We start from the raw sequence: 25,362 nt of genomic DNA on the forward strand, positions 1-25,362 counted from the left end.
GGCATCAACATGACTATTTTTTGACACCAGGCAGAGGCATTTGATTGTTAAGTTTAATTTTCTCTTGCTGAATCCCAAGACATAGATCCTGTGGGTGAGTGGTTCTTGGTTCCAGGAAACTGGTCAGTCGCCTTTTCTGGATGGGGTTGCACTCCCTCCTAAAGTATATAACTTGGGGTACTCCTTCATCCCATGTTGTCACTGGATGCTGATGTGTCTTCAGTGTCTAGGAGTGCCATTTACCTGCTTTGGCTACTACACCAACTACAACCATTCCTTGAAAGGGATCGCTGATTAACAGTGGTCCATGCATTGCAACCTCTAGACTTAATTACTGTAATACACAGCACTTTATGTGGAGCTGCCCTTGAATTTGATCTGGAAGCTGTAGCTCAGCCTTTCCCAACCGGTGTGGCTCCAGATGTGTTGGACCACAACTCCCATCAGCCTCAGCCAGCATTGCCAATGGCTGAGGCTGATGGGAGTTGTGGTCCAACAACATCTGGAGGCACACCGGTTGGGAAAGGCCACTGTACCTAATGCAAAACACTTTTGCATGGTTGCTCTCTGGGGCAGCTTATCGACAACATGTGACACTTCTACTGAAAGCATTGCACTGGCTGCCAATCTGCTACTGAACTAGAGTTTCAATATTTATTTATTTATTTATTGAATTTATTAGTCGCCCATCTGGCTGGCTGTCCAGCCACTCTGGGCGACGTACAAAATAGGCATACAATACATAGACATTAAAAATCTAAAAACAATGAGGATAAAATCTAGCCCACCCCAAAAGCCTGCCTGAAGAGCCAGGTCTTCAAGGCCCGGCGGAAACTCATCATAGAAGGGGCATGGTGGAGATCATTTATTGGCTATGATGCTGCCTTATGTTCACTCAAAGCTCCTTTATATCCCAGGTAATGAGAGACCCCTTTGAGCCATCCTGGACAAAGGTGGTGGTGAAAAAAGTTGTCTCAGTTGGCCTCTCTCCTTCTGATTTGCTCTCTATGGAGCTTGGAAGTGCCAAGGCAATTGTTAAACAGCAGCTAGTGGATATTGATACTCATGAGCTCCTTGCAGCTGCTTCGGGTCCCTGTCCCCCTCAGTCACTGGGTCTATCAGGTCTTCCTTGCAAAGATGGGATGCCCTATCTAAGCTGGTTATCTGTCCCCAAGTAGAGGAGGGCATTCTCTCTGGCTCGATTTAATGTCTTACCTTCTAAACTTCTGGAGGGCAGATACGATAAAACTCCAAGTAACAACTGATGCTGTCCTTGTGATAGCAATGAAGTGGAGTCTATTTTACATGTTTTGTTCAATTGTAGGTATTATGAAGGGGCCAGAAAAGATCTAATATTCCCTTATTATGCAGTCTTTCCCAGGCCGCCCTTCTGAGTTTCTTCTGACTGTTCTACTTGAGGGTTCTGATAAGGCAACCACTGTGCAAGTGGCCAAATATTTGAACTTGGCCATTTTGACCAGACCCTGTAAGATTGTGAATGGCAATTAATTCCACTGAACTGCTTTGCTGTCTGCCATAGCTTCTGTTAGCAAGTAGTCTTATTTTTAATACTTAATACTATGCTTGTAATTGTGGTCAGTTGACTGAAAATAAAGATTGTCTGACTGAGCTGAGTTTAGGTTTTACTACTGGTGTATAAAGGCCTATACAGTTCTGGACCAGGATTTTTGAGCAGCCACCTCTCTCCTTCCACATCCCACCTCAGATCCACGTAGATCTGTTGAGGGTGCCACTGATCCCTAAAGGAAAGCATATTGTGACTTGAGCACATGCTTTTAGCATTGCGGCACCAGTTCTCTGGGATTCTCTTTGGAAAGGAATTAAGTCCCAACATGGTTATGTTTTCAATGTTTGTTGATAAATTTTCTCCCAAGCCTACACAAATTAGCCTATTTTATTTCTGCAGTTTTTAATTCTTGTCAGTTTTTATGCCTTAATGCTGTTTTTATCACCCATGTTGTTTTATATTCTATTTTTGTACTCCAGTTCTTATGCTAGTTTATGGTTTAGTTGGCACCGTATCTTGTACTTTTATTCACTAATAGGCAGAAAACCTTGTGCTTTAAGGTACCTATAGTCCACAGATATTTCTGTCAAACTTTAAAAAGCAGGGGAATTGGACAGCTATAGTGAATGCACCAGGGGAGCAGGAGACCTGACCTCCTCCCTGAGATATTGGACTGCCCTACAAATTTGTCAAAATGCAAACACAATTTGGGTTGGTCTTTCACAGTCCAATCCACTTGCTGTGTAGCTTGGAAGAATTTGGTAATGTGCCTCTGAGCATATGGTGAGTGATGGCAACACCTGCCTTCTCCAAAGATGGAGAATTATATTTTTATATGTTTGCTTCTTACTTTGCTTCTTTCCTGTGTTACTAATGTTTCTACAGAGAATCTAATCTAGAAAATTTTATTTCTCTCATTTTTCAGCCTAGAAATCTGTGTCAAATTTATTGTTATTAATTTCTAAGCCTTTTTATTGGTCAGTGTCATATGATGGTGAAGACAGCCTTTTGTGTTTCAAATTGGAGGTTATGTTCTATTTCTATTTTGGGTGCATTAACAGTTGAATCTGAAACTGCAGTTTGATGTAAAATCAGTCTGATTCCAATATGTTGCTACTTCAGGAATGACTCTAGCTGTTGGAAAAAAGAGGATGCATGTTTTCAGCCTGCTATGTTTAAACCACTTCATTTAAGGCAAGGTAGGCACGGTCAATTAAAAACATAGAGCACACCTAGAATTTCGCTAGAATATATTTCATCTCCCACCGTTTTTTCTTGTGCAAATTGAGACACTCCTGAGGTCCACTGGAGACTATTCTGCGGAATAGTCAGTGCCATTATTCCACAATTATTTTTGGAGTTTTTTTAGTATAAATGTTGCAGTGTTGCTGTACGCATATTCACAGAAAGAGGAACAAAAGAAAATGATTTCCTATAGGAAACTTATCTAAAATTGCAAAGTAAATCAAACATATTTAAAGTGACTATCTGAACTATATCAGCTGTCTTAATAATGTTGCTTCCTCCCTGCTAAAAAAAGATCAGCACAGCACCTGTCTTCTTTCTATTTTTTGGGCTGATTGCAGGTGTTGCCACCATTCACCATATGCTCAGAGGCACATGTTACAAAATTCTTCCAAGCTACACAGGAAATGGATTGGACTGTGAAAGACCAACCCAAATTGTGTTTGCATTTTGACAACTGTGTAGGGCAGTCCAATATCTCAGAGAGGAGGTCAGATGACCTGGTCCCCTGGTGCATTCACTATAGTTGCCCAATTTCCCTGCTTTTTAAAGTTTGATAGAAATATCTGTGGGCTATAGGTACATTCTTAAACCGCAAGGATTTTTGCCTATTAATGCATTTCTCTGCTTTTTAATCTGGGAGGTAAGAAATGGGATCATGTGCAAGTTTGCTAAGAATGCATTGATTGTTTGCATGCTCATTGAGTTCAGTGGGATTTACTCCCCTGCAATCATGCTTAGGATAGCTGAAACGGACCACAGGGGTTGGGGAGGGGGGAAGAGGAGGAGGAGGGAGGGGAGGGAGGGCAGAGGGGAGGATGGGGATTGGAGCAGGCAGGAGGGGGAGGGAAGGAGAAGGACATGTTTGATCATTTGCATGTTTATTGGGTTCAGTGGGGTTTACTCCCATGCAATCATGCTTAGGATAAGTAAAACTGACCGGGGGAGAGGGAGGGCTGGAGTGGCCAGGGGTGGAGGAAGAAGGAAGAGGAGAGGGGAAGAGGAAGGGAGAAGAGAGGGGAAGGAGGGGAAAGGCAGGTCTGATCATTTGCATGTTTATTGAGTTCAATTGGATTTACTCCTATGTAATCATGGTTAGGATAGGTAAAACTGGCCATGGAGGTGGGGGCAAGGGGAAGGAGCGGATTGGAGGGGGCAAAGGAAGGGGGAGGGGAAGGTAGGTTTGATCATTTGCATGCTTATAGAGTTCAAAGAATCCTGAGAAGTGTAGTTAGTGAAGGGTTGCTAGGAGATGCCCTGTTCCCCTCACAGACCTTCAATCAGAGTGGATGACTGGTAAACCACTTTGGCCACTGAAGCTCTCTCAGTGGAATAAGAGTCTCCTCTCAGCACCCTTCACAAACTAAATTTCCCAGGATTCTCTGAGGGAAGCAATGACTGTCTCAAGTGAAATCAGTCTGAAGTGGGTGTGGCCCCCTGATTAGGCAAGCCCAGCAGCTGTGAGTCTGGCTTTTAGAACATCGACAGTTGGTTCTTACTGAGCATGCCCGACACTATCATTGGGTTCAAGCCAAAATTTCTTAAATTAATTAAAAATCAGCCAGGCATTTTTTTAACTTTTAAATTGCAGAAGATGAAGGTCAGAGTATGGGGCAAGGTCAGTAATAGGATTACAGGTACTCTGTGAACATGGCTGATTTTTAATGAATTTCAACAGATTATGAGAACTCTGACAGAAAAAAGTCCAAAAGGGCTCTGGGGGTTTTTCCTCTCTTTTTACACTTTGAACTCTCTATTCCCTCTGTCTGTTTTGTGTATTGCCATGAAAATTGAGAGGGTTGTTAAGCAAGCGTTTCTGAGTTCAAGACTATACATTTTGTAAGGTTTTGTTTTGAAATGAGCTTATGGGGTATTTTCAATTTAACATTGTGGAATGTGAAAAATCCACGCTGACTATAGTATACAGCCACTCTTGTGGCTGCATAATACCTCACAGGTGGAGTCAGTTTTTATTGGAGATTGTAAGCTGCTTTGTGTAAAATATGTGTATTATGTGCCTTCAAGTCGATTACAACTTATGGTGACCGCAGAACCTTTCGACTCCATGGGCCAGATCCTTATCAGGATTGGCCTCATGGACCAAATTTGGAAGATGGGGCGGGGTAATCAGTGACCTGCTGTCACAATGACGTCAGGCACAAGCTACTGCTAAAATGTTTTTTTCCCCTTTCATTTTAGCAGGGCATTCTGATGTAACACCCTGCCTGATTAGGGGTTTGCACTGGGGTTCGTGATGGGGAAAGAGTGAGAAACGCACACCCTTGAAGGGGGGATGAGGTCCGTGCCACATTAGGGCCACTTCTCCTTATCCTTGGTGCCAGCCCCATTCAGGTCTGCCACCAATTGCTCCACCTTGCCGCCACCTGACATGTCTGTTTCTCCTCCCCTCACTCACTGGTACACCACACAAGACCTGGCTATGCTTTGCTAAATCAGGTTCTCCAGTGCAACCCTCCTTTTTACTCTGGGTAGCAGCAGAGCAAGAGGAATAGCAATGCCTCTCCTGCCCTCAGAAAAATCGAGCGACTGTACTGCTGCAGCTTGGTCTGCACTTCCCTTCCCCGCCACACAGTCTGATACACGCAAGAAGGGGCAGACTTGGATCCCCAGGGAGAAGGTTGACAGTGGATGATGTAGAAAGGGGACAACAAATCCTCTTTTAGAGTGCAAATTCTAAGCCCCCTTACTCAGAAATAAGTTTAAGATTCCTAAGTGTGTTGAGGACAAGCATTATTTATTTGTTTATTTTATCACTGATATGCCAAAATGGCTTCTAAGTGGTGTACAACATAAAAGCAATTATAAAATGCATGCATCATTAAAACACCAAATTACAATTCAATTAAAACAGTAAATCATCATTAATATACAGTCAAACAAACCAATTAAAACACGATGACAAAACAGCAAAAAACGAACAATCGAACCAGAAATTCAAGTGCTAAGGAATCCTTAGCTCCACTCTAATCTGCCACTCTAATTTGCCTTTGTGATTTATAGCACTGCCTGTGCTCACTTTCCATCTTCTCACTCCCTGTGTACAACCAGGAAAATATCAAACTATCCCTGAAATGCAGGCATGTGCATGAGTCCCAGCAGAATTTGATGATATCAAAAGAAGCCCCCAACCCAAAAGAAGATTATACTATAGTGGCTGGGAAGATGGTTTTCTCTCTCTCTAACCCCCCCCAACACACACACACCAGAAGGAGTCTGAAAACAGCTCTTGCATCCACCTGTAACTTTTAATTAATTGTTGCAGTTGTTAAGCGGCACAATATTAACATTCTAGTACAGTAGCATTTATTCTTTGGTCCTAATTATTACCTTGTTTTCATTTTTCAAAAGCAGAATGACTAACATTAAGGCAATATATTCTGTCCATGTTTAGGTTTAGAAATAAGGAAGCATACCTCTTTCCTTCTCTAATAGCTATCCAGCAAAGAGAGAGAGTTGCGCTAAACTGGGCATGCTCAGGGGGGCTGGCCTTTTCTTTCCAGAGTTTATAAGGAGAAGAGAGGGGAGCAACTTTTCATATCCAGAGCAACATGCAAGCAGGTACTGAGGGGTCAAGTGTTGTCCTCTACAGAAGACAGTCCTCTGTCTGAAGAACTGTTAGAGATTAATCCTGCATATGAAACAGGATCCTCTATTTGAAGGGCTCATTGGTTTAAAGATAAAGATAAAGAAGCATAAGAAGGAGGAGCAAGGGCCTTGAAGTAGTGCCTGGACAGCAGACTAAGCAGGCACAGAGGTCACCTGTTCATCAATTTAGGGATGTTTCAGATTTTGGGAGTTCTGTCCATAGTAAGGAAAAAACCTAGGCAGAGTTATTTCTCATAAGAAATGAAATCCTAATGGGCAGCAATTAATTTCAAATGAATGACTAATCAGAAATTATATATTTGTCTCATTGTCGGTCTAAAATAATCTGCTGTAGTGCAATCAGGATCACCATCAACCTTGCCAAAGAGGAAAATCTCTGACAGTGCAATGGAATATGTATATGTACAAAGGAAAAAAGGCATCAGGGACCTGTGTTCCAACTTTATATTTCATAATTAAATAAATAATATTTATGTGACTGAAGTTGCAAACCTTTGGACATTTACACATAACATGAGAATAAATGCCATTTGACACAGTATCGGATTGTGCTGTGTCAATATTGTAGAAAATGTGATACATCGACAAAATGTGATGATGGTACAGTTAGGAAATTTTAGAGCCTGGATTTCATGGGTCAGCAACAACAAGCCAGCCCTGCTGTGTTTGGAGAGCCTTCTACTGAGTATGGCCTGAAACTTCTGTCCCAAAGTCCTGCTGTGACAGCATCACTGCAACTTGTGAAAGAACTTGAAATGGAAATACTCTGAGTTATTTTTGAACTCTTTCTCAGTTGAGGTTGTCCATATTATACATTTTAAAGGTTATTTTTTATAAAAAATCTTTAAAAAACTGGAACTGAAGATCTTCTTGCAGCCTTCTTTGGAGCATATGAAAGTTCCTTACAAAAGATGGAGTCATGGCTGCACTGATGCAATATTTCTTTTCTTTCTAGATGTCTGGTCCTTGAGAGATGGAACTAAAAAATCTGAATTTTTTCAATATATATTAAAAGCTATTGAAGTATACTGTGAAATGAACAGCTTATATAAATTAATGTATTAACAAATATATTAAATTTCAGATTAAAATTGGTTTTTTTATTTAATGCCTTCAGCTGTGTTCTGTTAAGAATCCTATTGTTATCTCAGATGCAGTTTTGGTAAGGAAAATTAGTTCCACAGAAACAGATTAAGTATATCTCAAGCAGATGGAGGAAAAAATCAAAGTCACATCATATTTCTGTTTGAAACATATTCTCTAAGTATAACAACCCACTAGATGACATGGGTGTGTGTTTTGATCTGAAACGGACTTAAAGCCAATTGAACCCTGGTTTATCATCTTTGTTTTCAAGTTGCCATACCATTAAGTAGAGTGAGGTGGCCACCTCAGGCAGATGATGCTGTGGGGGGGGGCATAGGGAACAGTGGCAAAGAGGAGAGACCTATGTATGCCACTTGGCCCTGCTACCCTGATGTGCAGTGGGGGACATTGTCCCATCACCAGTGTTGAAGTAAGAGTCAACTGCAAGTCCAGTTAGTTTCTATTGTCCTTTGCCTCAGTCACCAAAATGAGCAGAAACTATAATTTGATGTATCGGATGTAATGGCAAACCATGGTTTCTCACAATTAAATGGGTGTTTAAGGAGAGGAGCAAGGGCTCACATAAGTCCATGAGTTCATTCAACTCAGGGCTAGACCCAATGTTAGTTCTACTCAGAGTAGACCTGCTGATATTAATGGGCATGACTAAGTTAGGTCCATAATTTTCAGTGGATCTACTCTTAATATCTTAATTGGATAAAATACTTGTTAGTAAAATTCAAAAAGGTGCTCTATCTTTACAATTCACTGCCTTTTCTCAAAGCACCCTCCCCCAAACATTGATGATATTCTCAAAACTGGCACATACTCTTTTCTGCAAACATCAGATGTGCAGCGTTCCCATGAGTCTGCAGATCATAGATATTTGTCTCATCCCCATTCCTGATACATAAAATCCTTCATCCCAAATCCTCTAACATCTCATAGTTGTCCTAATGAGGATGGATGGAAAATGTGTTATCGTTGGACCTGACCATAGCATAGCTTCTGTAGAAATAAAGAACAGAGCATCCTAGACACTTATTCTGAAAGACAGTGGAGCTTTAATGGGAGGATATATAGTTAATGCATTCAGCTGGAGCCTTTTGGTCTTCATGACGCACAAGGGCAAAGAAATTCTGAGTAAAATAAACTGCCATTATCCAAAAGACATGAACAGCAATCTTTTGCATCAGCTGCCACAACACTGTCACTTTTTTCATAAATCAACAACTGTTTTGCATTTTCAAATTGCTTCAAGACATCCATGTCAAATACCAGAGTCTCATCTTCTTTAAATAGGGCCTGGTTTTTGTGTCTTGTGCAATTTTTAAAACAAATGACTCACAGGAGACATTCTGCCAAATATGGTAGGTAGGAGATGCTTAACTTTTTTTTTAAGGTGGAGGAAATGAATTGAAGTGGTGATTGGAAGAGAATCCCAGAGAGAATAATGATTAATTCTTATTTTCTATTCTGATTAAAACTGTAGACTTCTCAGAAGCACTCCAAGAGACAACAAAATTATTTCTGCTGAGAGTTTTATGATGATATGCTCAAGGAACAGCATGTAGCCACTTGACTCAAATAGATGTTGAAAGATCTACAGAGAAATCTGGATTTATGATGCTCCTGAATAAAATATTACAACTTTTTCCTAAGGAAATATTTATTAGACCTGAGATGCATATTCTCAGTGGCCCTTCTACCAATCCATGTTGTAAATTTCAGTGCTGTGCAACCTAATTTGTTTCAGTGACATGGGGAAAAGCCTAAATGTTAACTTTGAGTAGGTGGAAGCAATGTTTAAAGATATTTATATTAACCAGGAGATGCATGGAGGATATCTTTATCATTCACTCTATTTCTGATGTTCAGACTGTAAGTGTCATTCCTTGTATAGCTATAATGGCACCACACATGCACAAGAGGGAGGTATTAGCAGGCTCAGGCAAAACCTGAAGTACAAAAAATCTTTGGTGGTGGTGAGGAATCGTAAGGGGAAAGGGAAATTGCAAAACCAGAACTGAGTGTGCTCAGTAACCACAGAATGCTGACTCATGGGCAGGGGGGATGACAGAAAACTTGGGGGGGGGAGATGGAGTGTCTAGAATTTTGAACAAGGGGCACTCCATACTGTAATGTTTTGTTGCAAGACTCACTTGTTATTGACTATTAATCAGGACAGGTAAAAATGAAAATGTCATGTTCACTGGGTATACCTCTGATAACAGATGCTGTGGAAACAAAAATGGGATGCATTTCTTCATCATGCCCCTCTAATAAGCTTCTCTGGGCAGCTAGTTAACCGCCGTTTGGGCATATCCACACCACAAATCTAAATGGGTTTAAGGTTTAGCCCCTCCTTCCAGGAAATCCTGGGAATTGTAGTCTGGGGGGGAGGGGCTAAGGATCTCTTATTTGTGTGTGTGTGTGTGTGTGTGTGTGTGTGTGTGTGTGTGTGTGTGTGTGTGTGTTGCTTTATTGTACAGCCGGCGGTTGACAATGATCCACATTTTGTTTTCGTATGTGTTTACCAGTTTCTTACTTAAAGGAAATTGTCTATAGAGATGGAGTTTTGGTGCAAAACTGAGAATGCCGACTGTAAATATTGAATTAGGTTGACTCTGCTTTAAATAATATCAATGTAATAGATGGGGGAGGTGTGAAAAAAGCATTTGAGGGTAGAAACAGGTTGACATGGCTTGCTAATAAGCAGGCTGCAGTGTTTTTGTGATATGGCCTATACATTTTCAGTTTGCTAACTAAATATAAATAACAGATGTGAGGAATTAGGGACTATTGTGATGTCTCCCTTTAATTGGACTCCTATTTACTTATGTTTGTTTTGGTTCTTCAGGGGTATCCATGCATTGGTTTGAATTTCTATGTCACTCTACATTATCATGCATCACATTGTTGTTTTGCATTTTTTAAAGTAACCTGATAGTGTACAAACTGAGCATATGCATATATCTATAAAAGGTAAAGGTGTCCCCACACTTATAGTGCGAGTCGTTTTCGACTCTTAGGGTGACGTCTTGTGACGTTTACTAGGCAGACCGTATATATGGGGTTATATACTGGGATTGCCAGTTCCTTCCCCGGCCTTTCCTTACCCCCCAGCATATGCCGGGTACTCATTTTACCGACCACAGATGGATGGAAGGCTGAGTGGACCTCGACCCCTTTTACCGGAGATTTGACTTCCTTCTTCCGTTGGAATCGAACTCTGGCCATGAGCAGAGCTTCGGCTGCGTTACCGCTGCTTACCTCTCTACGCCACGGAGGATCTTGCATATATCTATAAGTATCCACTAATTTAAAACCATTGAGTGTTTTGAGTGGAGTACATAGATGAGTGTTATGATGTGAACTTGGCTTGCAATTAGGATCAGGAGGATTTAGGAAGGGACTTGTCCCAAAATGTCCCACTGTTGTACATGAGCTTACATATCCAGTGCAAAAAAATTTGATTGCTGGTAAACAGCATTGATAACCTGGATTTTCACCAAAGGAAAATGTGGCATATGCATCAGAATCTACAAATCATTTGCAGTGCTTCTAATGAGCAAGTTGTTTCCCAGACCAATCAGATTTTAAAGTTTCCTTTAAAGGTAATGGGATTTCTGTTTAGGCTTTAGCCAGATGACCCTCCTGGTAGCCTATATTAAGAAATCAAGTAGTGATTATTTGTTTCTGCTTATAGACAAAGCCTATGTATGCTTATTCAGAATTAATTTCAGTTGAGTTCAATGGGACATTCTTCGAAGTAAGTAGGCTTGGGATTACAGGCTTGGCTTTTCACTTCTAAAATATCAGCAAAACTGGAAATTAAATATAAGGACCAAGACAAATTTCACTGGAGTGAATTTGATAGATGGCCTTCAAACAGTTTTTCATGTTTCACATCAGATTACATTAAAAGCCTGATCACCAAGTCAATGTAAACTGTAGATGGTGAATATATGTTTGGATTTAAGTTTGTTTGTGATCCAATGTAATTTGTAATGTGTAATTACATACTTAGGGTGTAATCCTATGAATGCTGACATAGGAGAAAATCTCATTGACTACACATCTGTTAGCTGACATATCTAGACATGCGTTTCAAGAGGCATCTGGCTGGACAGAACGCTGGGCTAGATGGACTCTTGATCTGATCCAGCAGATCTCCTCTTATGTTCTTAGATGCTTTTGGTATATTTGGTTGGTTGATTTGTTTATTTCAATTTATGCCTTGTCTTTCCAGAAACTGAAGAACTAACACTAGTACATTTAATTATTATATTTATAATTCAACTTGTGTAATACGCCTCTGTGCAACATACAATATTACTATAGAACAAGAGATAATTACACATCAAAATACAAGCAATAAGCAATCTAAACCATCATCAAGCCTAGCAACAACGAAAAATCAGTACCAACACAACCACTGATCAAAACTAATCACCATTTGAGCAAAGCCTAAAATTAAATAGCATTAAGATAACATTAAAAAATTAAAAAATATCAAAAGACCTTTGAGAACAGAAAGGTCTTTGCCTGTCACCAAAAAGACATCAGGTTGTATCCAGTTAGTCCTTACTTAGAATAGGTCCATTGAAATCAGTGAACTTAACTTAATCATGACAATTTATTTGAATGGGTCTACTCTAAGTATGATTTAGTTGAATTCAACCCATTAATGTAGGCTGTCTAAGGACAGCATCCCACAAAGGTCCTCTTTCTCATTGCTACCCTCATTGCTTCATAATGAGAAGGCACTTAGAAAAGGGTCTCTGTAGATTATCTTAGGCATGGGTGGATGTATATGGGAAGAGGCATTCCATTAGCTACAGGGGTACCAAACCAATTAGAGGTTTGTAGGTAAAAACCAGCACTTTGAATTGGAAATAGCTTAGAAGTCAATGAAGTTGTGCAAAATGCCTATTTCCAGTTAACAACCTTGACACCGTGTTCCGCACCAGCTGACATTTCTGGACCATCTTCAAAGGCATTTCCACATACAATGCATTACAGTAATCAAAATGGACATGGACCACAGAAACCAGGTTGTTATTGTTTTGATATCAGCCTAAGGTGGTAAAAGGCATTCTGCACAACAGATTGGACATCATTCATCCAGGCACTCATCTAGTGTCTCTGTCTTGTCTGGATTGAGCCTCAGTTCACTTGCTCTCATCCAGTTCATTATTACAGCCACTATATATTTAATCCTTTTTTAGTGTTCAAAGGGGCTGATGTGCATTATCCTCTTGTAATACCTGACAACAATCCTGTAAGTTACACCAGTATTAATGTTGCATGTCTCCTTTTTTTAAACTGCAAATAAAGCCCATTCTAACTGGGACCGATGGGAGTGGGCAGTTTAACTGCACGGGAGGAAAGGGAGCTCCCATTTGAACCATTCAGCATGAAAAGCCTCTAATAACCAGCAAGAAAAGTCTACTCCACCCTAGAAGTATTTTTTAAAAAAGCCTTTGTGAACACTGGGCATCAGAAAGTGCCTCTTTCAAACTGGTGCCAGCCTGTATCTTGCTTTGGGATACAGTGAATAGAATGGAAGGAGGGGATGCTACAGATAAAACACATGCACGTACATACACACACTGTCTGACACATACTCTGTCCATATGCTCTGGAAAAGGGATGCATTTTGCCTCCGTGGGGTAGAAAGTGCGAAAGCTGAGCAGAACCCATATTTGGCTACCACCAAGCCCTGCCAGAATAACTGACTTTGGGCCCACATAAATAACCTGCTTTGCTTTTTATGAGCAATTTTACTTTTGCAAATGCTCTCCTTTTCTTTTAATGCATACCTACGCTCCTGCTGACATTAATTACAATGTGTCGTTGCTATTTTATCACTGTAGCATAGCCTAATATCTTGCTTGCAACAGAATATTAAATGAAAAGAAAGTATTTTCCTTGAGTTTGAAATAAAAGAAAAATCTACACTCCTCTCTCAAATAAAAATGCCTGTCTTTTGCCAGCTAAAGAAGCAGGAATTTAAAATTAGCTTCTGTAAATAGTTGACTGGTGCAATAGTTAGAACGCTGATTTTTGTTATGAGATACTATCTGTAGTCACACCTGAAGATATGAAGTTGCACCTTCAAATTTCAGTCTGTATTCAAAGTTTTCCTTTCAGAACCTGAACTGACAAATGGATACTTCCCCTTTAGTTCTTAGGGCTAAGTGGATAAATACTCTGACCTGATATGAAGCAGCTTCCTATGTGCCTACCGTTTGGGGGCTGAAACAGATGTGATGATAGCCTTCACATATATGTGCACTTGCCATTCAAGTTCGCCCATGCGAATGGGAGTAAGGGTGGGATATAAATTAAATAAATAGATTCACTAATAGGCAAAAAAACCTTGCTGCTTAAGAACGTACCTATAGCCCACAGATATTTCTATCAAACTTGAAAAAGCAAGGTAATTGGGCAGCTATGATGAATGCACCAGGGGAGCAGGACACCTGACCTCCTCTCTGAGATATTGTACTGCCCTACAAATTTGTTAGAATGCAAACACAATTTGGGTTGGTCTTTCACAGTCCAATCCACTTCCTGTGGAGTTGGGAAGAATTTGGTAACATGTGCCTCTGAGCATATGGTGAATGGTGGCAATACCTGCCATCTCCAAAGATGGAAAATTACATTTTTGTATGTTTGTTGGTGTTCTTACTTTGCTTCTTTCCTGTGTTACTATTACTTCTGCGAAGAATTTTTATTTATTTTTATTTATTTAATTTAATTTATATACCGCCCTAAGCCCGAAGGCTCTCTGGACGGTGTACATAAAAGATAAAACAAGCACAGTGTATAAGTACAATAAATACAATAAATCAAGAACCAAAAACAAACAAACAATAAAAGAACCAAACAACGTCCAAAATACAAGATAATCGTGAAATACTGTTAAAATACACTTTAAAATGCCTGGGAGTATAAAAAGGTTTTCACCTGGCGCCGAAAAGATAGTAGCGTCGGCGCCAGGTGCACCTCATCGGGGAGACTGTTCCACAGTTCGGGGGCCACCACTGAAAAGGCCCTAGTTCTAGTCACCACCCTCTGAGCTTCTCGATGGGATGGCACTCGGAGGAGGGCCTTAGATGTTGAGTGCAGTGTACGGGTAGGTTCATATTGGGAGAGGCGTTCCACCAGGTATTGCAGTCCCATGCCGTGTAGGGCTTTATAGGTCAAAACCAGCACTTTGAATCTAGCCCAGAAACAAACAGGAAGCCAGTGCAGATGGGCCAGAACAGGTGTTATATGAGCGGACAGGAATCTGGCCGCTGCATTCTGGACTAGCTGTAGTTTCCGAACAGTCTTCAAGGGCAGCCCAATGTAGAGCGCATTGCAGTAGTCCAATCTAGAAGTTACCAGAGCATGAACAACTAGAATATAATCTAGAAAGTTTTATTTCCTTCATTATTCATCCTAGAAACCTGTGTCAAATTTATTTTTATTAATTTCAAAGCGTATTTATTGGTCAATGTCATATGATGGCGAAGACAGCCTTTTGTGTTTCAGATTGGAGGTTATGTTCTGTTTCTATTTTGGGTGCATTAACAGTTGAATCTGAAACTGTAGTCTGATGTAAAATCAGACTGATTACAATATGTTGCTACTGCATGAATGACTCTAGCTGTTGGAAAAAAGAGGATGCACGTTTTCAGCTTGCTGTGTTTAAACCACATGGCATGGCATGGGGGGTATTTTCAATTTAACATTTTGGAATGTGAAAAATCCATGCCGGCTATAGTATACAGCCACTCTCGTGACTGTATAATAAATGTGCATGTCAAGTCAACTGATAGCTTGAGTCAGTGCATCATTGACTTATTAACTCTACCTATGAATGAGCTGGCTCACATTGTAACTCTATATGTGATGTGACATGCATGGAATTCTTACACATACACATGCTTTACTCATGACAACTGTAGTGTCTGGTTTGGCCCTTGGAAAAGGCAGCCCATTTTCTTACACAGAGAACGGAATACTTCTTCCAAGATGATACTTTGTCTGCTTTAATGAACCAGATTTTTTAAATTGGATACCAGTCCTCTTATTTGGTCCCATTTGCTCATATTCCCAGTGATGGGGACCACTGTAATTTGGTATTAAGAGCTTTTCTGTGAGGAACCCTAGGGGCATGTGGGAACCCATTCTGGGGCAATGGGATGGACAACATAACCTTTGGATCCCTCTCAGCTGTCTGATTTTCCAGTTCTTTCATTGTGATGCAGCACAAAATGTCCATACAGCAGTGTCTGATCAAAGCAGGCAATTTGTTTTACAGGGAACAGATTGTCCATTTTAACAAGAATGCATACCATGCTTTCGTTAATTGTTGTAATAATGGGAAGCGTTCATTGTCGCCACAAATGATGAATTGGAGATGAAGTTAAGGGGTCTGCAGCAATAATGAGCTCTTGTGTGATTCATGCCCAAGAAGTAGCCAAAAATAATATTAACACATTGACTTCCATTGGTTTACTTTAGCTAACAAAAAGGTTCAGAGGTAGAAAAAATCTGGGTCGAAGAAACACACATGAAACACACTCCTGGCAAAGTTACATGCTTTTAAGTCCCATTGATTTCAATAGGAGGCCATGTGTTTCACTTTTTTTTTGTTGAAATCAGCAGGGCTTAAAAGAGCCTAACTTTGACTGTTCCATGCCCTGACTTGCTATTTTAAATTCCCAGTAGCACTCTTTCAGATTGCAGTGATGTGAAGCAGTGGAAATGTGGGGAAGCCTATTCACGGTCAAAAAACTGAGTGTATTTAAACAGCATTTGTTGAGGTTACTGTTTTTGTATCCCATAATAGCAGTTTCTTATTTTGTTCCTTTGAGAAACCTTCCCCCACTCGACCAGCATGTTTGACAAGGAATCCCTTTGACATTACACCCTGTTCCTATCTTTGATGTATATGCATATTTTAAATAAATCATGGTATTTTAAAATGGTACTTTTAACAGAGCTTGGAAAAGTTACTTTTTTTGAACTACAACTCCCATCAGCCCCAGCCAGCATGGCCACTAGTTTGGGCTGATGGGAGTTGTAGTTCAAAAAAGTAACTTTTCCAAGCTCTGACTTTTAACTATAAATATATTTTGTTTATACAGTTTTTAATAGATTTTGGTAATCTATTAGTTAATAAATAAACGGAAACTTATTTCAGAAGCTGGGTAACCAGCCTTATTTATTTATTTTTATTTATTTTATTAAGCTTATATACCGCCCGACTAGCAAACAGCTCTCTGGGAGGTGAACATAAAAACATATACAATAATAAAATTACAGGATCTAATACAAGAAGTATATAAAAGTACACCATCTAAAATAAAATTACAACATTTACTCAAATTAACTTAGATTAAAATGCCTCAGAGAAGAGAAAGGTTTTAACCTGGCGCCGAAAGGATAATAGTGTCGGTGCCAGGCGTACCTCCTCGGGGAGACTATTCCAGAATTCGGGGGCCACCACTGAGAAGGCCCTAGATCTTGTTACTACCCTCTGGGCCTCCCTATGGGTCGGGACCCAGAGGAGGGCCTTCGTAGTAGACCGTAGTGTACGAGCCGGTTCGTATCGGGAGAGGCGTTCCAGCAGATATCATGGTCCCATGCCGTATAAGGCTTTATAGATTAGTACCAACACTTTGAATCTGGCCCGGAAGCATATTGGAAGCCAGTGCAGGCGAGCCAGAACAGGTGTTATATGCTCAAACCGCTTGGTTCTTGTTAGCAGTCTGGCCGCCGCATTTTGCACTAGCTGTAGCTTCCGAACCGTCTTCAGAGGTAGCCCTACGTAGAGCGTGTTGCAGTAGTCCAAACGTGAGGTTACCAGAGCATGTACCACTGATGTAAGGTCCTCCTTACTCAGATAGGGACGTAGCTGGGCTACCAACCGAAGTTGGTAGAACGCATTCTGTGCCACCGAGGCTACATGAGCCTCGAGTGATAGGGAAGAATCTAAAACGACTCCCAGACTATGAACCTGCTCCTTTAGGGGGAGTGTAACCCCGTTCAGGACAGGGTATGTATCCACCGTCTGATCAGAGAAACCATCCACCAGCAGCATCTCAGTCTTATCAGAATTGAGTCTCAGCTTGTTCGTTCTCATCCAGTCCATTGTCGCGTCCAGGCAACGGTTCAGCACATCGACCGCCTCACCTGAAGAAGATAAAAAGGAGAAGTAGAGCTGCGTGTCATCAGCGTACTGATGACAACGCACTCCAAAACTCCGGATGACCGCACCCAATGGCTTCATATAGATGTTAAAAAGCATGGGAGACAGAACCGAACCCTGCGGGACCCCATATTGGAGAACCCACGGTGTCGAGCAATGTACCACAAGTATTATCTTCTGGAGACGGCCCGCCAAGTAGGAGCGGAACCACTGCCAAGCAGTGCCTCCAACACCCAACTCCGCAAACCTCTCCAGAAGGATACCATGGTCGATGGTATCAAAAGCCGCTGAGAGATCAAGGAGAATCAACAGAGTTACACTCCCTCTGTCTCTCTCCCGACATAGGTCATCAAACAGGGCGACAAGGCCGTCTCAGTGCCAAAAACCGGGTCTGAAACCCGACTGAAATGGATCTAGATAAATCTAAATAGATCTTCTTCATTAGGTGGGGCAGCTACATTTCTAGGTGGGGCATTTGGGGGGAGTACATAGACCAGCCAATCCCCCCCAAACTGGTGGAGAGGATGTGAGGTCGAGGCCAGGGAAAAGGAAAGCAGTGACCTTCCCCCTTACTCCTCCTCCATGCAGACTGTGTGCTAACTTACATTAGAAGCCCAGAATCTGAGCTTTCAATTTTTTTAAAAAAATAAGTCTCTAGCCCTCCTAGAAAGAACATTATGAAGCAAAATGTGCAGGTACTTTTCTAAGAAATTTATGTGCAATGAGACAGTGTGGCTGCTCCTGCCTGTCAGTGTTATTAGCTAATGAGTGAAATCAGAGCTGTGATTGATAAGTAAGTTTTTTAGACACCAAGCAATAGGAATCTCTGGGTTCCTAAAGAGCTACTATTTTGCCCTCCATTTTAGTGTACTTTTCTTGCTGTGTGTGTGTGTGTGTAGTCCTCAAACTCTATATAGTTTGTCCTTTTCCCCTAGCAATCAGGATGCATTTTTCCTGTGCTGGGTTTGCCTGAGATCAGGTAGCGACTAGAAATTATTTTCTGCAGATACTTCTACTCATTAAGTGTGGATGAATGTTAAAGAATCCCTCTCCCCCTCCAAAAAACAGGTAAATGTGAAAACTTTGCGAAGAGGCAGTCATTAAGGATTCAGTGTATAATTAACTTACAGTACAATGGCATACATCTACTCAGATGTAAATCTGTTTAATGGGGCTTATTTCCAGGTAAGTGGATACAGGATGGCAGTCTAGCTTTGTTTTCTGGTTGGCATTGGGGAAAAACAGGGTTCTTGTATCTTTAATAGTTGTAGAGCAGTCAGAAATTTAACAGGTCAAGCCTTTTCTAATATGGAAATACAATTATAGGAAAAAGTTACCATTACTACTCTCTAATTTTGTGTTATGCCATGCCCTATGGCAGCCATTTTGTGTTATGCCATGACTCCATGGCAGCCATTTGTAACTAGTGCTCCCTGCCCTCTCTCAAAATTTGAAATGCGCCCTTTGGTCCAAAATTGGTTGATGATCACTGCCTTACATAATGGGTTATGTAAAGGTCAAGTTAACAGGAAAACCTAGTATGAACACTAGGAATTAAATGCCTGGCATATTTTTTTGTTTCATAAGGAAAAATGTTGTTAAGGATCCATTGACCAAGGGGATACCAAAAGGTGTAAAACATACAGAATAGTTTATGCTATAACTAAGTTAACTAAGAAGTAAAAACTAGTATGGAGCTTAGAATACTGTAACAGTTCATATTTCTGGAACCATTCTTGTCGGAAATTACAGCCCTCACTGTTCTTCGGGTATGAATGAAGTTTCACCTGTTGAATTGTCTTTCCCTTTTTTGATAGATCCCCAGGAATACCAGACTCAAAACCTTGACTATGCCTATAGCTAAAGTTCTCTTTCACCTGTGGTCTGTTCCAGTAGTCAGTAAGCTGTTGAGCTTGGCTTTGATGCTGGATTAGGTATCTCAGTTTTAAATTCCACCTGAGAAAAATGTGTCCATACTACAAGTTTAGAAAAGGGCAGAGAAAAAACAAATACTTGTTAACTCCTCCTTGAGGGTCCCTCGTTCTGGTCTTGTTCTTGACCTTTACATTGTCCTTCCTGTTGGACAATCAAGCACATTTTTAACTGGTTGCTATATAAAGGACTAACTAAGTGATTGGAAACTAATTGTGGAAAGCAATTGAATTATTTTTTTAAATTAAACTGGTTGCTGGGTTTATTTTTCTGTCTGGAAACCATGAAAAGACCTCATGATTTTCTCACACTCAGAAAATCAGAAATTAGGCTTGAGTTACAGCCTAGGTGGACAATCAGTTAATTGTACCATGCACAGCAGTGTTTATATTCCTCTAGATCTGTTTTCATTCTTTGTCATCAAGCCACTATGATTGTGAGTATACTGAGTGTTCAAAAAGAGTAAAGGATAATTCAGTGTAGATATTTTTTCAGATCACTTAAAGTTATCTCTTTATTTCACAAACTAAATTAAACTGAAAAGGAGAGCAAAGGAAAATCCAAGGGGCTGGGGCAGAGTCTAACTCTCACCCATAATACAAATTAACTCTTCAAGGGTCATGTTGCTATACAGTTTGGAGTTTTTTTTCCAGGATTGCTTAAGTAATTACAGGGTGATTGTGATCATGAAAAATCCACCCTCAATCAGGGAAAATCTTGAGTGAGCAGAGTTTTGGGGGTTCTTCCAAATGAGGCTATTGTTATGCATTCACCCTGCCTTAGGCTGCAATCTAATACATGTCTACTCAGAAGTAAGCTCCATTGAGTTCAATGGGACCTACTCCCAGGTAAGTGTGTGTTGGATTGCAGCCTTATTCACTTATTGTTTCAGACAGTCCTATTCTTAAATTGCTCCTTAAAACAAATGGTCATTCTTTAAATGGAGGCTGTCTTTGTCTGTCATGTCACAAATTAAAAATACATTTTTCAAAAAAATCTGGGGGGCAGGAAACAGCTCTAGGGGGAATAGTGCATCCATTTGCTCCATCCTGGCTACAGGACTGTGGGTCCTGTGGGACATACAATAATCCATGAAACTGTGGTGTATGGAGAATGCTGAAGCATGCTCCAGGATGCACAGTCAGCTCATACACAGCACTGCTCAAAAGCATATTGGGCCTCATTGTTGCCTGGCAAAACATAAGAGTACAGGAGTACAGGAGAAGCCAACAGACCTCATTGCCCTCTATGTGCCTGCCCGGGCCCTGAGATCTTCAGGGGAGGCCCTTCTTTCAATACCTTCATCCGCACAAGTACAACTGGTGAGGATACGAGATAGGGCCTTCTCGGTGGTTGCCCCAAGGCTTTGGAATTCCCTCCCTAAGGAGATAAGAATGGCCTCTTCCCTGCAGTCCTTTCGTCGAAAGGTAAAAACTTTCTTATTTCAGCAAGCCTTTGATTCCGAAGGCGGCTAAGGATAGGCCGAAAAGGAGGTTATATTGTTCTTGCTTGTTTATTTTTTAATTATTCTGATTTTATGAGTATAGTTTTTAATATCAGAAACAGTTTAATGCTATTTTAAATTAGAGTTCATTTTTTAATTATATCTGTCTATATTTATTTACTTATGTATTATATGCTTTTAACTTTGGTAGGTTTTAATTGTATCTGTTTTTTATCTGGAAGCCGCCGTGAGTTCCAATTTGGAAAAACAGCAGGGTATAAATAAAGTTAATAAATAAATAATAAACATGAGAGTGCAGGAGAAGCCATCAGATGTTGTTTGAACCCCAACTCCCATCAGCTCTAGTTGGTATGGCCAATTGTTGGTGATGTTGGAAACTAGTTCAACAACATCTGGGGGGCACTATGTTGGCTACACAGGAATATAGGAAACTGTCTTATACCTCATCAGACCAATAGTATTGTTGAAAATGGTCAGTGGTTCTAATGTTTTAGGCAGGTGTCTCTCCCAACCCCACCTGGATATGCCAAGGATTTTGCATGCAAACTTGGGACATTTTGTGTGCCAATCATGTGCTCTACTACTGAGCTATGGCCCTTTCCCCATAGGCTTCATAGAGCTACTCTTTGGTTGCTGTGAATTGTATAGAATGGTCGTTATTCCCCACAACTGATCTTCTAATTGAGGAACCCTAGGATTCGCTGGAGCATAGTGTGAAAACTATTTCTTCTTAACAACTGTTTGTTTGTTTTTATTTAAAAGTGTGTAGAAACCACAAAGCAGTATCTATAAAATCTATAATAATGTTATCAACATCAGCTAAACTGCCTCTCCTCCATTTTTAAAAGGGATTTGTGCCTTTGGCATTGTGCATAGCTAGCACACTGTCCCATTTAATCATGAGCAGCCCATAGTCACTTATGGCATAGAACCAAGGAGCTGTCCAAAAACACAGGTATTGCTGGAAAATAGTCATATGTGGTTCAACACACAGGGAGGAGACATGACAGACTCCTCTATCCTCCTCAAACTGTTCAAAGTTGTGTGCTGTAATCAGGGCCTCTTTTTGTTTTAGTGATATACTCACTGATATGGACTACTGTTACCTCTTTTTTTGCTCCACTTTTTGCTGGCACCCACAGTGCTTTTTTCAATATCTGAGTACTGGGATCTCAAAAAACAAAAAGAAATGGCTATAACTGTGATCTCCAATCCTTTTAACAAACATACCACAAACAAGGCTGGCAAGAGTGCAGCTGTTAATCTACTGTGTCATAGCCAGGTTCACCTGTCTTGTCCAAGATTGTCATAAGCAATCACTGTCAGAGCTACCTGACTCACAGATTGGACATCCATGTGTTATAATGTGGTTTTCAAATCCCAATAACCGTTTCCTTTCTAAGAAAGACAAAATGAAGGTGTGTGGGGCATACAACATGAAGTGTGCCCATAAGCCAGCCCTGTATTTATGATGTAAAAAATTAACAACAGTTGTAATAAAATGATAAACAAGTACTTAATACTTAAATATTTATCTCAGTTGTAGTAAAATGATAGCAATTAAAACAGAAACATGAAAAGAATCACAATTATTCTAAAGTTTATTACATCAGCAATGTTACACGTTACTATTTTTGTTGCAACTGCGTCTCACCCCACCCCCAATAACATTCAATACTGTGTTATCTCACCTAACACATTATTCAAATAAATTTTATTTTTGTAAACAATATGTATATGTATAATATATATGTGTGTGTTATACACATACACACACATATAACAATCATGATTTTGGCACCCGCTTGGATCAGGCACCCAGGGCAAGGGCCCTGCTCGCCCCACCCTAGTTCTATCCCTGGAACTTACAGTGATAGAGGTGAAAGCTTCTTGTGGTGAATATCGTCAGTGGCAAAAGGTCCACTGTTTTCAGACTACAGATGTGCTAGAATTCCGCCCAATTCAGATTTGGTACCGAATTTTCAGTAACTGGATTGGTAAAAGCAGCAGCTAGTGGATAAAGAACAAACTCGAATTGATACCAATCTGCTAGGTCAATGGATTGCTTTGGAACCGGCACTAGCCAATGGATCCCATCCCTACTTCAGGCAATGCAGATTTTAGCAGTTGATTTTCATAGACGAAATAGCCGTCATCTTTGCAACAGGTGTTGCTTAAGAAGTAATGCAGACTGGATGAACTTACAGCCAGTTGGTATACTAGCAGAACTATCTGAATGTTCTCATTCCTACCTTTCCAAACAGCAATAGTTCCCTTCTACAATGTAAAAACAGTGGGAGTTAAACTACTCTTTTCTGTTTTGTCTTAGGCTGGAAATAAGATTGATTATTATGTATTTCTTCCAATGCTTCCAAGTTAGTTGCTAGCATTATTCTACATAACACAATAACACAAATATATTTTAGCTTCCCAAACACAACCTCACTTAGTTTCCCAAACACTATCCCACAAGAGGATGTAAAGAACCCGCTCATCAGTTCCTCAGTAATAAGTGACATTCTATCTGCTACAACAGCTTTTCTGATTGTCTCCTGCATAAAAGAGTTCATTCTAGTATATTGACTCTTCCAAATGTTCTGCTTGCCTCCATTTTGATTATGAAATGATCACATAATTTTATTTTATTTGTGTTCTCTCATTTTGTTATGTGCACAGGTGCTCAAACTTAACGCAGGATCCATTAGGTGATTTTGTTTTATCTGTGTAAGTGGAAGCAGATCAAGGCATTGTGACTTTCTTGCTGTGAAAATGCAGTGGGGTTTGATGTTGCATGGTGACTTTGATTAACTAGTTAAGGTACAATTTACCAGGAAAGTCCTCCTGCACAAGTCCTAAGGACGTGATTGGGAACTGTAGAAGAACCTGGTATTAGTATGCCCTACATAAGTTGGCCTGTAATGGACCTTTTATATTTGTAGCCTCAAGGATTATAACATGATTCATTGACTCATGATGGTGAGTAACTGTTCAAACAACAGTAGGTCTGCATTAAAATCATAGCTTATGATGTGTTTCCATAGCCAAGCAAAATATGTCATTCAATTAAAAAAATAGTCTTGATGAGGCTTGACTCAGAAAATGCCTTCCAAAACAAAATGGCCCAATATGTCCAGTTTTAGGATACACAAATTGGACAGAAGTGGCCAGTTGTTTTGGCAAGGGTGCCACAAGTTAAGTCCAAAGTATAAGACATGACTACCACAGTGTGCACCAGTAGCAATGCAACTCTTCCCCAATTCCTTAGTGTACTTTTTCCAATAATAATAATATAAACATTTGTATAACACTTCCAAGTGTTGAAAGCATTTCACATTTATTATCTAACTGTAATCCTTAAAACAAATTGGGGAGAAGGCAAAGCTGATTTTTTTAAATCCCTGACATATCAGTTTTCTATATGCGAAATGTTCTGTCCAAGGAGGGCATTTGAATAGTGTAGCATAAAGTGGTGTGCTGCAGTCCAGCATAAAGTGTTACCACTGGATTCTGCTGAATTTATACATAGAGCCTTGGAGAGCCAAGGAAATCCTTGCCTGAACAAAGTGACATCAAAAGCCATTGCAAAAGTTGACTGACTACTGTCTTTAAGAGACTGGTTTGCAGGGGATTGCAGAAGATGTTTTTGCTGTTATGTTGCCGTTTAATTTTAAAAAATGTTAATAAGGTGCATGTACCATCAATCAGTTACTGACCATTTCACTGGTATGATCTGGATGTCAAATTTATGACATGTCAGAAGTCCACATCATAGTCACTGATGATGCAAGCCATACCCATGTGTTTCTTTCTATCTCTCTGAATCTCATATCATTATCATCTTCATATATCTATAACTTGGCTTTCTCTTATGGACACATCCTTTTCTGTCTCACATATGTCTCACTCAATATATTAAGCTCTGGGCTACACAATCTGTTGAATCATGTAGTCCAGCTCCTGGTGGCTTGTACCGCCCTTACAGTACAGGTGGGAGGACCACGTGTCGCAATGTTCCTCCATATAAAAACTTGGCATGTAAAACTAGTCTGAAAAGGAGAAAGTTGTACCAGCATTTGCTGTACTAGTTTTTAATGAGGCAAAGTTTTCTTATGAAAGTATCAGAAACATGCAAATATGTAATCTCTCACCTGCATTCTAAGTAGAGTTGTGTGCACCATATAATTCTGCTGATTGTGAAGCTCAGTTCTGTCACAATTTTATCCTCCACCTGTCTGCCTCCTCCCAGCTTCTTCCCAAATTGCTCTTATC

The 25,362-nt window shown here is 40.3% G+C and overlaps 1 protein-coding gene across 1 annotated transcript in view; it reads left to right on the top strand.

Moving 5' to 3' along the window:
• Positions 1-25,362, top strand: part of PCLO (piccolo presynaptic cytomatrix protein) — a 394,902-nt gene that overhangs the window by 287,711 nt on the left and 81,829 nt on the right. The gene's annotated exons all lie outside the window — the stretch shown is intronic.

Source organism: Rhineura floridana, chromosome 8, assembly GCF_030035675.1.
Source record: "Rhineura floridana isolate rRhiFlo1 chromosome 8, rRhiFlo1.hap2, whole genome shotgun sequence".
In the NCBI taxonomy this organism is placed as follows: Eukaryota; Metazoa; Chordata; class Lepidosauria; order Squamata; family Rhineuridae; genus Rhineura; species Rhineura floridana.